At 36.3% G+C, this 13,901-nt stretch overlaps 1 protein-coding gene across 1 annotated transcript in view; it reads left to right on the top strand.

Annotated features, from left to right (window-relative positions):
* ADAMTSL1 (ADAMTS like 1) overlaps nt 1-13,901 on the top strand; it is a 385,383-nt gene that overhangs the window by 171,054 nt on the left and 200,428 nt on the right. The gene's annotated exons all lie outside the window — the stretch shown is intronic.

Here is a 13,901-nt window from a genome sequence, read left to right as displayed (position 1 = left end):
AAGAGAAGGCTTCAGGACTGGGGTCTTCCAGTATCTGAAAGAAGACTATAAGAAAGGTGGAAACATACTACTTGTAAGAGCATATAGTGACAGGATGAGGAGGAGTGGCTTCAAACTGAAGAAGAGTAAGCTTTGATAAGATATTTGGAGGAAAGCCTTTACTGTGAGGGCAGTAAGGTGCTGGCACAGGCTGCCCAGATAAATTGTGGATGCCCCATCCCTTAAGCAGCAGCGTTTAAGCAGCCAGGTTGGACAGAGTTCTGAGCAGCCTGACCTACTGGAAGGTGTCCCTGCCCACAGTATGTGAACTGGGACTAGATTATCTTTATGATCCCTTCCAAACCAAGCCATTCTATAGACTCTATATACAAGTCTATAATACTGACATTTTGTGACACAGGAATTCAAAGTTCTTTTGATGACCACATCTAATAGGACACAACAACAGTAGGAATTCCTTTAAGAGAGAGGCAGATAATAACTTAAAGCCTCAGAAAAGGAATGGACAAGATATAAAGGAAATCTTACTACAGTGATTTGGCCTGTTATTTAATTACATGAAGGTAGGTTTTTTTGTCACAAGGAAAGATACGTGGGGACCTTGCAGAAGAACTTTGTTACCCAGGATGTGATAGTGTGTTTGGGTTAACAGCATGGTCAGCTCAAGGCACCTTAAAGATGTTCATTTTACCTCTCTTGGTACAAATCTTTTTCATATATACAGAAGTTGCAGTAAAAGAGCAAAGTAGAAACAGGATGAATAAAGCAGTCTGCCTCTCAAAAGTATGAAGACTTTTTATAGTGATTTTATGTTAATAAATGTATTCCTGGTTCATAATATTTTTCTCACATCTGCATGCATATCATAAATTTGAAATTTGTCAATATTTATTTATCAAGGAACTTGCTAATATTTATTTTCATGTTTTGCATACCTACATCATATTGCTATTTCTTTAAACATAGAGTAGCTGGAAGATCTAATTGCAAGTGTACTATCTTCTCCCTTTGGGGACATAACTGTAAGTGTGGCTATGTTTTTTCAATCTTGCTGCTATCTGCAGCTCTGAAGCTAACCAGTGAAGGCCATCCTGGATTTCAAGGAATAACAATATAAAAATTGACCAAATTCAGTGAATCTGCATGGAATAGTAATCCAGCTTCTCTAAAAGGTTTATTCTAAATACAGTGAACCTATTTCACTCAAGAACTTGGCCTATTGTTTTATCTCTTAAAGCTTGTTATACTTATATGACACTGAAGGACCTCAAAAAATAGAGTACATCTATTCTTAAAATAACTTAATATTCAAAGAAGCTGAATTTCTGTTTCTACTGAGTACACCTAAATTCTTGAGATAACATCACATAATTTATATACCTGTGTCTTTCCAAAGCCTTAAAGTTCAAGTCCTGGTCTTCCTGGGGAATGTCAACCAATCACAATTTTAACCTCACTTTATGTAGCTGCTACATAGGTGGTTTTATACATTAAGGCTGGAACACTAATGAATTTTCATTACATTTTAACACCTAATTGCCCTTTACTTACTTAAAAATTGCAATCTAGAAATGCAAGATTTGAAGGACAATATATGTATATGCATACATCTTAAACATAAACTCTTAGAGCTACATCTGGGCATTACAGCCAGACATCAAAGTCAAGAAAGTATGCCTGCTGTAAGGAACCTACTTTGATTCTTGAATATCAGCACAGATTTTTCTCCTCTAAGTTCACCATAAGGGTTGGTATTTGCTTAATGAGGATTTGACAGCAATGCCTGTATTCATGACATGCCCTTGAGCAAGGATTAATGCACCCATTAGGTATGGGAAGTAATACAGTCTCTTCTGTAGCTCAGTATAAAGGGCCTCCTAGTATGAGCAGACAGTTGTACCAAATTACATGTAATTGTTCCTGATGAATTTGAAGTGAAGGCTAGAGTTTGCTAGAAACTCAGCCAAGACCACAAGTTTATGTTGGCTTGTGTTCATTACTTTTCTCACAAAACTACGAATGCAATGCTTTGGAGCCCCCCCTTTTTTTTTTTTCCTCCTCACTTTCAAAATAGTTGAATCTCAAACCAGAATCTTCCATAGAGCAAATGGAATCAGTATTATGCTTCTGCTTTGTTCCTCCCATTTGGGACATTCAGTGGAAGAAGCCTGAAGTGTGAAATCATACTACCACCTATCTAGATACCATTAATTGTTACAGGCCTCTAAAATTGTTTGGAAGAAGAAAAAATTATTACTATTACTATTACTTAATAATAACTACAATACTGTGTTTTCTTTTTCCCATTATCTTCATGACAACAGTAGCAGTAACTTAGGCAATTGATACATTTTTAAATAGGAAAGAATCCTGAAAAAAGTTTCAACCTTATTCTTAATTCTCATTTTATTTTTGCTTTGTTTCTCATTTGACCTGTACTACTCTACCTTCTGTGTGTTCAGTCCCATGCATTCTTTTCCCTTGAACACATTAGTATTTAGGAAGTGTACTCCTATGCCCTGCAGATTTAGAAGGTGTGAAATCAGATAAATATAAGACCATCAAAACACACAATGATAAATCACAGGAAAATAGCCAGACTTTTATAACTAAACCAAAGAAATGGTTAATGTTTAATGTTGTAGAAGAAAAATTACAGAGGAAGAGGAAGAAGGCTTTTAAGTATCTGCCATAGAAATATGCTGAGGACTTACTGTACTTTATGGTAGCTTACTACTGCTTATTAGATTTCCCAAATGAAACTTAGTTGTAAATTTGTTGGAAGGCTCTAATAAATGCTTCTTTCCGTGCTGTGTAATTAACTACACAAGTGTGCTGTGCTGAGACATAAATATTCATTAACACACTCAGAAAGCAGCAAGCAGTGTTTCCATGAGGGAATCTGAGTTGGGAGCTGATGGTGACCAACACAGACCTTGCTTGCAATGACAGGCATAGCTCTTCAGGGTTGGAGCACAGTAGGCAGCTAGATACTGATGGCAGGGTCTATCAACAGCCCAGGCATGGCAAAGGGAGAAATCAAGGTCCAAGTACAAGGTCCAAGTACAATCAGTGGCCCCTAGATGTAGCAGTATCCTATTGAAAAAAATTGTCTTTTCAGATATTTTTCTAGGGTTTTGGTTTTGGTTTTGTTGTTTTCGTTTCTTCTAATTTTGAGTGTGCAATTACTCCTATGCTGTGCATAAGTTTTCTGTTCTCTCTTGCTTTCTACTGAAGATTAGACACAAAGCCAAGACTCTCAAAAGACACAGCTAGGTTCCAATGCCCAATGAGACTTTTAAACTACTGAGTCAGATCCTTAGATTCTGTTTTGTTTTTTACTTTGATGTTCCTGTTGTATTTATCTTCATGGCTCAGGCTTATATCATTGGCTAGTAAGGAAAGATGTGACTGTTGAATACAACCACCAATGCCATGACCCTGTACAGTCTTGTAATTTGGTTATTTGTGCAGCCATTATGATTTGAGTTGGCACTCTTCTGTCAAATGGAAGGTCTCTTCTGAACTACTGAAACATGGAGCTCTTAGCCCAGTGTCAAGGAAAGTAAGGATGAATTTCACAGTTCTGTGCCTCCTGATTCTGGATTATGTTTGGAGAGATTAAAACTTTGTTAGCTGTATGTGTCCTGCAGTCTGTCTCCCAGAATGATCTCTACTAATTTATGTGGTACTGTCCTTGTGAAAAAAATCAAGAAAAATAATGAAAAGCTTGCAGACTATTCTTTATGTTTAAACCAGGAGTAATCTATCCTGACCAAATAAAGAGCTTCTAGATGTCCTTTATCTGGCTTTATTTTATTGTAAAAATCTGGTAAAGAGGAAGAATTCATGAGTGCACACGTTATCTTCTAAAACTTTATTGAAATCAGCATGTTGAACATCATTGTTTCCCATTTGGGAATTGCAACCTTCCATAGTAGCACTGGTCCTCTGCTTCTTGCATATTTCATGGAACTGTGGTTTGTGATTTCTTTGCAATCTGAGCTCAAGCTTTTGTGGTATATCCAGCTCAGGAAAAAAAAGTTAGGGTTTCTTCTTTAGCATGTTGTTTTTATACTAAAAACAGTTTTATTTTTTTTTATTATTCAGGCAAGTAATGATTTGACTGATAAACTTAGATCTTACCTCAATAAAAACATATTCATGTATAAAAATAAGCTCTTTGTTTATGTTGGATGGTTTGCTGTTGATGTAGGCATATTTTAGGAGGTGTTTGCATTTTGGGGATGAGTGCTGTTATTTCTTTGATCCATTACCTGGATTAAGGTATAGCTAGTTTAATACATGATATTAAACTATTTTGCTTTCCCTCTTTGATGTACTTTAGGGAGAAAGAAAAGAATCTTCTAGTACTTCTTTTCCTCCGTTTAAATTTTGGTGCCAGAGTTAATGGTGGCTTCAGAATTTAAATGAAACCTTTCACATGTTGCTTTCTAAAGCAGAAGCTCTTTCCATTTGAAGGCACAGCAGTTTGAAAGTGAACAGAGAAACACTGCAGATCAAGTAAGGCCAAGGGGTTTTAACGAAAAGAAGTCCATGTCTTTAAAACTTCACTTCTAATTTGCATCAAATTTGTCTCAGTGAATATTCTATCTTAATGTCCTGGTTACTCAATGGGAAATTCAGTCTGAACAGATTGAGGTTTGGAAACTGTCCCAAGGTCTTCTGAAATGTCACAAATCAGTTCAGTCTCCATTAGAGCGCAAATATAGTGTTTGGGGTTTTTTTTTAATTAAAAATTAAGTATATTGCCCTTAAAATGCACATTCTAGAAGTAGATAATTCACACCATTTTATATCAAAAGTAATATTCTCCTGCAGGGCTAATGTATAATCTGTTTTCTGCTAAATTTGAAAAGAGCTGTAATTTTTACAGGCAAGAAGAGAATTTCATAATTCATAATTTTTGACCACAGCAAAAAAAAAAAAAAAATATTTTAAAGGTCAAGCTACAGACTTTCTCAGGATTTTACACAGCTGTGACTTGGTCTCATTTATACTCTTTTCAGCTGTGGATCCTGTGGAACTGAGGCATCTGTAGCACGTATCACACTTCTTTTTTTGAAAGCTTTATAGGAGAGTTGTGCTGTGCCTAAGGGATGAAGGGAACAGATGCTGGAGCTTAAAGGAGGAGAAGTGAGGGGAGAGGCAACCAGAAGAGCAGAGAAAGTTCTGGAGAGCAGATAAGTGGTCATCTCTCCTCATCACACCTTTCACTGTCACTGATGCTTAAGGAGGGTGATACCTATGTATTATTTTATCCTGATAATCTCCTAGGAGTTTAAGGTACACTGCGCATTTTCCCTGTTTGCTGTGTAGCTGCTCATGGCTTTACATGTAAAGATTTTTAGACCTACCATGCCTGAGCTTATACATGGATAATACATTTTAGAATATTACCTTTACATTTCATTTTATACAGGAAATTCCAAGCATCTAAAGCATTAACCTTTTAATGTGAGTTTAGGCTGAAAAAAATGTAAGGAAAATGTCAGATGATAATTCCCAAGCCAGAAATACAATGAAGGTATACTTCAGTCAAAACATGTGAAACCTCCTATGTGTGGAATCGTACTAATTACAGTTATATTCTACTAGGGGCTGCACAGCAGAAATTGCAATTCTTATTTATTGTTCAACAGTTTTTCAGGGTAGATTTGCTTGAGAAATAAGTTCTTGTTCTTCCTGTAGTGTCCTTTGCTCCATAAAAGAAGGAAAAGTGAAACCAAGGATATAACATCAAATCAGATATAAGAACTATGTGACACTGGGGTGTAACGAGAATTAAAAATTATTTCTTGCCCAAGAATTATGTGTCTGTAGTCAAAGACAATCTTCTGCACACTGCTGAAAGATGTATAAAAATTTCCTCTTTTAACTAGCTTTTAATGCATTGACAAGTTCTTCTGTGTCATCTTTTGTGATTAATGGAAGTTTCCTGATCAGGTTTTTACTGGAGTGGGGATTGATCTGTAGAAAATGTTATCTTCTGGGATAAAGCAGTGAATAAGAGTTGAATATGTACAGTTTTTTCTAATATCAGTTGATTATCACCTACATTTGGTATTTTCTATGTATTTTAAAGCCAACCATTTCTTGATGATCCTATATGATAAAAATATAAGCAAAAACCTATATGGGGCACTTTGTAGAGAACATTTTTAGCTTTAACTATCTCTGTTTGGGGATAAATCAGAAGATCCTTCTGAGGTGATAATTCAATCTCTCTCTCTCTGTCATTACTACTTTAATGTCAAGACACCAATGGTGTTTACAAATTGATTATTTAGTATTTCTAGAATCACATTGTATATGCAACCTGAGAATTTGTCATCTGTGTGATTGTGGTCTGAGTACCTTCAGCTTGCTAGGTTAACTGGCCCAGTGAAGATTAATGGAGATGTTTTAATGGGAGTTTGCAACAGAGATAGTATGGTTGAAGTCTCAACAGGGGGGAGAACTGTAGTGATTTTTCACTCCACTTTTATAAATTTGGTAGTGATTGAAATAGAGCAAAGGTTTTAGCCTCACTCCAACAAGTGGAAGTGCTCAAATGTCATCCATGTATTCTTCCATCCTGTGAAGCATATTTGCTTTTCAAACCAATAACAAATAGGATTTCTGACTGATTTCTGTTCATACTTTTCTCTTTGGAGCTGAGACTCTCTCAGCTTCTTGAAAACTGTAGAATGCCTTTGAAAATCAGAAAGATGCTGCCATTGTGGGCCCTCTCCCACATCTATTAATTATATGCTATATTGCTAGCTCATTTTTTTTTGTATTGTGCACTTCCTTTCTCCACCCTTCTCCTTTCTTTAAATCCTTAGGTGGGTAATTTTTTAAAGTGAGCTTTCAGTTTTCACTGTTGGCAGCTGTTAATTCTTTGCTATGGGAGCAAGTGGGCATTATTGAAAAGTCCAGAATTTAGCTCTGCTGTCTGCTGCCGGAATTCAAGAGCTGATCAGCATTATTAAAAGCCACAGGATCTCTTGTGGCTATGGGAACATTTTCTGAGTTATTGTGGGCATAATGAAGGGACAGTGATCAGAGGCACACGGGTGCATAAAGGATGAATAAAGCAAACTCTTTCCTTGATCTGTGAGGTATTCTATTTTCCAAACCCATTGCTACACAGAGCATAGAGCACATGTTGACTTCTTCCCCCTCCCCACCCTGCCGCCTTCCCCGCCTTCCCCTGTTCCCAATTATTTTCAAGACTAGTATTTGTAAATCTAAATTCCAGTGTGGGGTGAGTCTGGAATGAGATCTGCACCCAAAATTCATACCCAAGATAATTCTGAACTATTCTATTTTCTCTTACCTGTGGACACATACAGCTCCCCTGTTGTTCAACATACATTTGCTAGCTTGTGCTTTATTCCAAAAACTCAATACAAACTAATTATGCAGGTAGGTCTGCATTTTGTTGTTTGTTTTTTTTCTTCAGGAGGACAAAACTCATTTATAACTGCAAATCTGACTCTTCGATTCCACTCACATGGAAAAATAATAATCAGAGTATGTATCAAATTAAGAGAGAATCTAGAGCACATGTGGAGCCTTTGCTGTACTGTAATGAATGACAACGGTTTCACTGGTTTGAATGGAGCAAAAATGGATTCCCAGGGCAAATGTTCCTTCATTTATGTCGGAGAACATAAAAAATAACATTTTTTTTGTACATACCTTTTTGTTTTGGCATAGATAACATATTATCTCTTAAAACAATCAGTGTGTGACAATGCCTTGGTAGTAGTGTTTGGAAAGGCGTATTTGAGCCAGGAGAAAGGACATTAGCGTCATACAGCAAGAGGTATTCTGTGGTTCTTATTATGCAAGAACAGTATCATGTTATATCAGGTAAAGGCATAATTTCGTTGATTGATTTGGACTATTTAAAGTGATTTTTAAAATAAATACAATAGAAGTTTGTTTTCATGTTTGTTTCAATTGCAGTTTCAATTGGTGTTTTAAAGGGGCATTTTGAGTAACTTTCCTGCTGACCTATATTTGTAAAGCACAGTACACTTCTGCATCTCTTCTGTGTCTTCGTAATTATTATGATTATACCAAATGCTTTTCAAGGTCCAATATTGTTTTCAACTTAGACACAATTTTTTTACCACTTGCATTTCTCATAATGTATCTCATGCATACTATACCAGGTAATAAGGATTGCAGAAAATAGCAGATGCAATTCTTAGAGGTATTTTAGCTCATTTGAAGAGTTTGACTTTATATTACATAAAGAACATGAAATTTCCTCTGCTGAAGTTTTAACAGTCTGAAGTCATTCAGTTATCTAACCCCAAGATCAGACTCCTAGTTTTCCTAACAAAATTAATGGTGTTAGAAAAGCTGTATCAAGAATGCGAGTCTCTTGGGGTGGCAGGAGCAGTTTTGCCTGAGTTTTTAAAAGTCAGAAAATTATCTCTTATATACTTTGGTCCATTTTTCTTATAATAAGAGAGAAACATGCCATTCTGTACATGTAACAGCTTCTTTACTGAAGAGCCTCAGGGTACCTCAGAAATTAAAATGAGTTGCTAAGACATTATTGTAATGAGAATTGATCTAAGACTGTCAGTCCTTTTAAAGAAGAATAACTTCTTTAATCACTGGCTGCAATTCTTGGAGTAAGCAGAAGACTATTAGATTTAAAACAAACAACAACAAAAAAACCCAGTTCCTAGTTTCTAAGAATGCCCTTTTTAATTTTTGTTTTGACTTTACCACTAAGCAGAACTTGGCTGACTGCTTTTCCAATTCTGCTTTTTCTAATGCTTGCTACAATCAGAGCAGCTAACTAGCAACACATGGCATGAGAGAGAAGCCCTAGGAAAACAAGGGCAGGGATTTTGCCTTAATGATTTGGGAACGTCTGTCGTTTTGCAAACTTTTGACTTTAACGTTTTTTGTTAGTTGTTTTTCTCTCTCCTACAAGCATGTACATACCCATGCTGAAATAAATGCACTCATATGCTCAGATGAGTTGCCAATCATGTACTTGCATAAAATAACAGAGCACTAATATAGTGCCCAATTCTTAATGAGATAATCAGTTTGCTTACTAGTCCAGGGGAGACCTGATATTGCGATGAAGCCCAACTTCATATGGACATAGGGTACTTACAACAACCTGACTGCAGGGCAAATAGGATGAACCCAGAGTGAAGGAGTGCAGCATCAGCCTGAAGATCACTAATCCTATCCTAAAGATTTTGATATTTTGTATGTGTCTTTGCTTGGGAAAAAAAAAAAAATATATCGTAATTTCAGCACTTCTGCCATCTCCTTGGTGTTATTGCAATCTCTCCTAAGTCTTAACAGGACATATTGGAATTTATAGCATAGAGCTTTTCTTAGATACAATTTTTCTTAGTGGTGCTGGAGGCACAACACAGAACTTTGTGATGACTAAATGTTAGACAGATGAGTGTGTAATTAGTCTGGTACTTTGACTAAAAAAAGCATTCACCAAGTTCCTGTCCTCCCAAGTCCTTTTGAAAAAAATAAATGTATTTCTTGAGTATGTCTTTCAGTGTGTATGAAAAAAACGCCCAAACACTAAAGTAAATTTTCTAAAGGGTTCTACTCTATATCTCTTAGAAACACGTTGAACTGCAGTTGTTCCCAGGAGTCTTGATGGGGTGGTAGTATTGGTTGAGTCAGGAGAGCTGACCACTCTGGGGGGTCTGGGTTATAAAATTGCATTTTCTTTTTAAGACACTACATGTTTCCTTAGATGTGGGCTTAATTCCTCCAGGATTGGTTGCTGCTAAATGTTAGTTTCTTCTACTACAATTTAGAAACAAAAAAATCACTTCAAGGGATCAAAATACATAATATAAAATATATTAATTACTCCTACTTACTTAATCTGTTTGTAAAAACAGACACTGAGTCAGATAAACCATGAGAAGGAATCACACCAACTTACTTCTAAGTTATGTTCGCAATGGCACTAATGGTTCTCAAACATTTTTCCCCCTTGATTTGTTTATACTAAGTTAGTGTTGTTGAAATATAATACAAAATATTATATTTAAAAAATCTTTAGTTACAAATCCACATTCTCAAAATTAAAATACATTATGCCCTGTTTTAATGTTGACATGGTAGAAGTTAAGGGAAAAAAAGCCCCTGCCTACTCGTTAGATACCTTTTTGACTTTATGGTCAAACTGCTCTTCACTTCTGCCACTCAGAAGTTAACCACTCTATCTATTTTCTTGGATTCCCAAGCCAGTAAAATTCTGTGCAAAAGTTTGTTCAGTGACTGTGCAGATTACATGGAAGTAAGAGAACAACTTACTTTCAGGATTTCCAGAATTTGTTAAATCAATCAGAGAACGGAAATCCGTAAACATTACTTCACATAAGATGCTGCAGTGCACTGCATTTTATTGCATTAGGACAGTATTTCCAGTATTTTTTGTAGTATAGGATGGGGGGGGGGGGGGGCGGGTCCATGTGTATGCTTGCTATGTGATAAGTGCAGATGGTGGTAATGAAATAGGGAAACATTTCTAATTTACTTGTGCATTCACCACATTCATTTCTGTGAACAATTTGCTATGCTATTGTGACTTAATCTAGAAAACAGACAAAATCATCACCCCAGCTAATTCAAATTAATGAGAGGTTCTGTTGTCTTACCCTGGAGAGAAGAAGGAGCTGAAGTTAAGTGGGAATAGGAAAAGGAAGACTTCCCAAAAAGGACAAAAAAAGGGATTTTGAGCCTGAACCAAGTTTCAATTAAATAGCTCTAATTTTTTTACTGGTAAAAGGTTCTGAAATTTGGGTAAACCTGAAGTTGAGCACCTGCTACTTCTTCTGTTCTAATGTGAGATTGTTCTTTTACCTTGAGCAGTCATGAATCTTTTTTTCAGTGGTCAGTAAAAACATAGGGGCATTTTTAAAACGTTAAGCTGTTCCCAGTGTTAGAATGTAGAATAGAGAGTTTTGGCCTGTCTGTTTTGTTCACCTTGGTACTGCTGAGGATTCCTGGAAAAATAACTAGTGGCCTAAGATCATTCACTTAGCAGTTCTCAGTTCCTTTGCTGATGCCAAAAGACAGGCTTTTTGTGTTTTTATTCTGTAAATACAGCTACCTTGCTGTGATAAAGCTAATGCATAAACCCTTTCTACATTAGCTCAAAAATTCCCTTTTCTTTTTTCCAGTGCCCAAGTTTAAGTGTTGCTGAGCCAATGTCTCTGTCTGGTTTGCTTGACATCAAGGCACAGATTCTTTACAAAGTTTTGGCTAAGTAATTACTAACTGGGATGACATCGCAACCCTTTTCACTCACTGGATCATCAGGACCTCTTTTTCAGTAGCTTGATGTCAAGGGACCTGTGATTTAAACATGGGAACTGTTTTGCAGTGTTAATCTGGTTTGCTGTCAACAGCCAGACTGCTATACAGGTTCCCATCTCGAAAAAAAGGAGTTGCTACCCGAGCATTTCTGTATTTTTTTGTGTTACTGGCTCAGCATTTCCCACATGTCACTTTGATTTCTATGGTTAGGCCTCTCCTTGTAGGATTGCTGGCTCAGTAACTTGATTTTATTCAGCTGATGTCAAGATCTGGTGAACAAAAAAACTCAGTTGTCCCCAATATGATAGAGCTGGCCTCAAGTCACAGGTTTCACAGTACACTGTTTGATGTTCTATGCTAGCACACTTGGACACAGACATCTTCAGCTAGACAGGACAAGAGTTCTTCAACTATTCTATAGTTCACTTGTTACAGAGGGCTTTATCAGATCCTGAGGCTGATTAGACCACTGCTTTTAAAACTTCATACCACCACTAACCAGACAATTGTGTTGCTTACTGTGTATTTGGAATAAATCTAATATTTTCAATTTCAAGAGCAATAGATGGATTCTGTAACTAAAGTTAGATCTTTATTTTGTATTTTCTTGATTTCATGTTCTTTGCAACACTGCAACATAAAGTACGGTGTTCAAATGGACCTATATGCTCTGACACTAGCTGTACCCATAGTGCATCATATAAGGATGAAAATACGAAATTTGATCTGTGGAAGAGACATAGATTTTAAAATAAATCCAATTTAAAACAGTGTGGTTGCTGTGGCAATGGTGTGTGGGAAATAACACATGATAAAGCTAGAAGAAGACAGCAGGAAAGATGTTTGGCTCTTACAGCATTAGTGAGCAAAAAGCTTACCTCAGTGTATCGTAATTTCATTATTCTCTTTGATTCAGTACAGGTTGTACGTGTACAAACAAAAGAGCTGACAGAATTCCATTTGGTCAGAAAATGAACAGGGGCCTTGTTTGAAGAAAGCATTTTTTGCATCATGTTATTAAATGGAACACTTAATCAGTTTCTTTGCCAAAAGAAAGCTTCCCATTATATTTAATATATATAAACTATATTAGAATAAAAACATAGAAGAAAACTGGAGTGCTGTGATGCTGAATATAATGTCTATGGTTCATTTATATGCTAGTCTAAGGTACAAAGAGCAGACTGAATCTTAAGTTTAGGGCTATGTGTTCTGGTAGGTTTGAGTTTCACCTTTTGTAAACAACTCAAGCAATTCCCTGAATGGTTTTGTCACTTGCACTTTTTCTGAGCTTTTTCCAGGTTTGGTATTATTTCATCCGAAACAAATTACATAGTGGAAAATAAGAAGTACTATCCCATAAAGCTGGTTTCAAAATATAGTTCACGTTAAGTTTGTATGAAATTACATAGGATTAATATAAATCTGTTCTAGATCTTACTGTCTAAGTCTGCTTGGATCTTTCTAATTCTGCTTTGCTCAAAAGAGGCAGAAAGACTGGGAAAATTTTATATCAGTCTACTTAGAGCCAACTAAACCCTAGTTTGCCTTCAGAAACACACAAAGAAACAAGTACTGCATGCTATCCTTTGTTTTACCCAAAAGTGCTTTCAGGATAGTATTGGTTTTATACGCTTACTCTAAGCAGAACATCTACTGATTTTCTGTGTCAGTCAAATGATAGTAAGGCAGATCTTCAGCAGTATTAACTAGCTTTTTGTAAAGGTAGTAGTAAGAACTTACTAGTCATTTGCCCTAGCCAAGGATCTGACATTTGCCACCTTGCTGCACCAAAGAAAAACCTTCAGGCTTTGAGAAGTTGGAACCAAGATATCTCAAAACCAAATGGTTAATGCTGTAAAGACTAAACTCTGACTTCTGTGGCATCATCTCTCTCTGTTGTGTAAATAATTTCTAAGAGGAGAATTATCTCCCTAACAACAAATCTGTTAGGTTTGATCTAGGCTTGGAGTAGAAATGCACAGGAATTTGGATTGAATTTGCTGAAATAATCAATGTTTCTAAGTAATCAGAGAACATATGGCATGTTAGGGTGGCATAATGTAACAGAGGTGAGAGGGACCTTAAATATACATTTTGAAATAGCTAATGAAATTTTTTCTGCTGAGGCAGCGGGTGTATAGAAAGTATAGGTGTACTATTGTATTTATGTTTAACCTTTCAAAAAACTGGTTTTTTTCTTAGTGTTCTAAGATTTCCAGTTGCTACCTTTTAGTCATTCTGTAAGCACAACTTATTAGCATCTGGCACCAAAGGAAATGATACAGAAGTAGCCTACATGTGTAAAATACCATCTTCCCCTCCCCTTCCCAGAGGAATTAGAGACCAATGTAATTCCTTACACATGCAAGCTATATATTACAGTGTATTTATTCATGCAAGCTGTATATAATATTAGTGTATTTATGAGTACCCTGTGGGCACACCTTTGCCAGCATAAATTCAATCCCAGCACCATCACATTTGGGAGATACAATTTTTTGTCATTTCAGGGGGTGTGTGGTAGGCCTGCTGGAAATTCAGAAAGTTTTGGTGCTTAG

The sequence above is a fragment of the Cinclus cinclus genome, chromosome Z, assembly GCF_963662255.1.
Source record: "Cinclus cinclus chromosome Z, bCinCin1.1, whole genome shotgun sequence".
Classification (NCBI taxonomy): Eukaryota; Metazoa; Chordata; class Aves; order Passeriformes; family Cinclidae; genus Cinclus; species Cinclus cinclus.
Note: the sequence above shows the minus strand (reverse complement) of the source record. Positions and strands in the feature narration are given on the sequence as shown.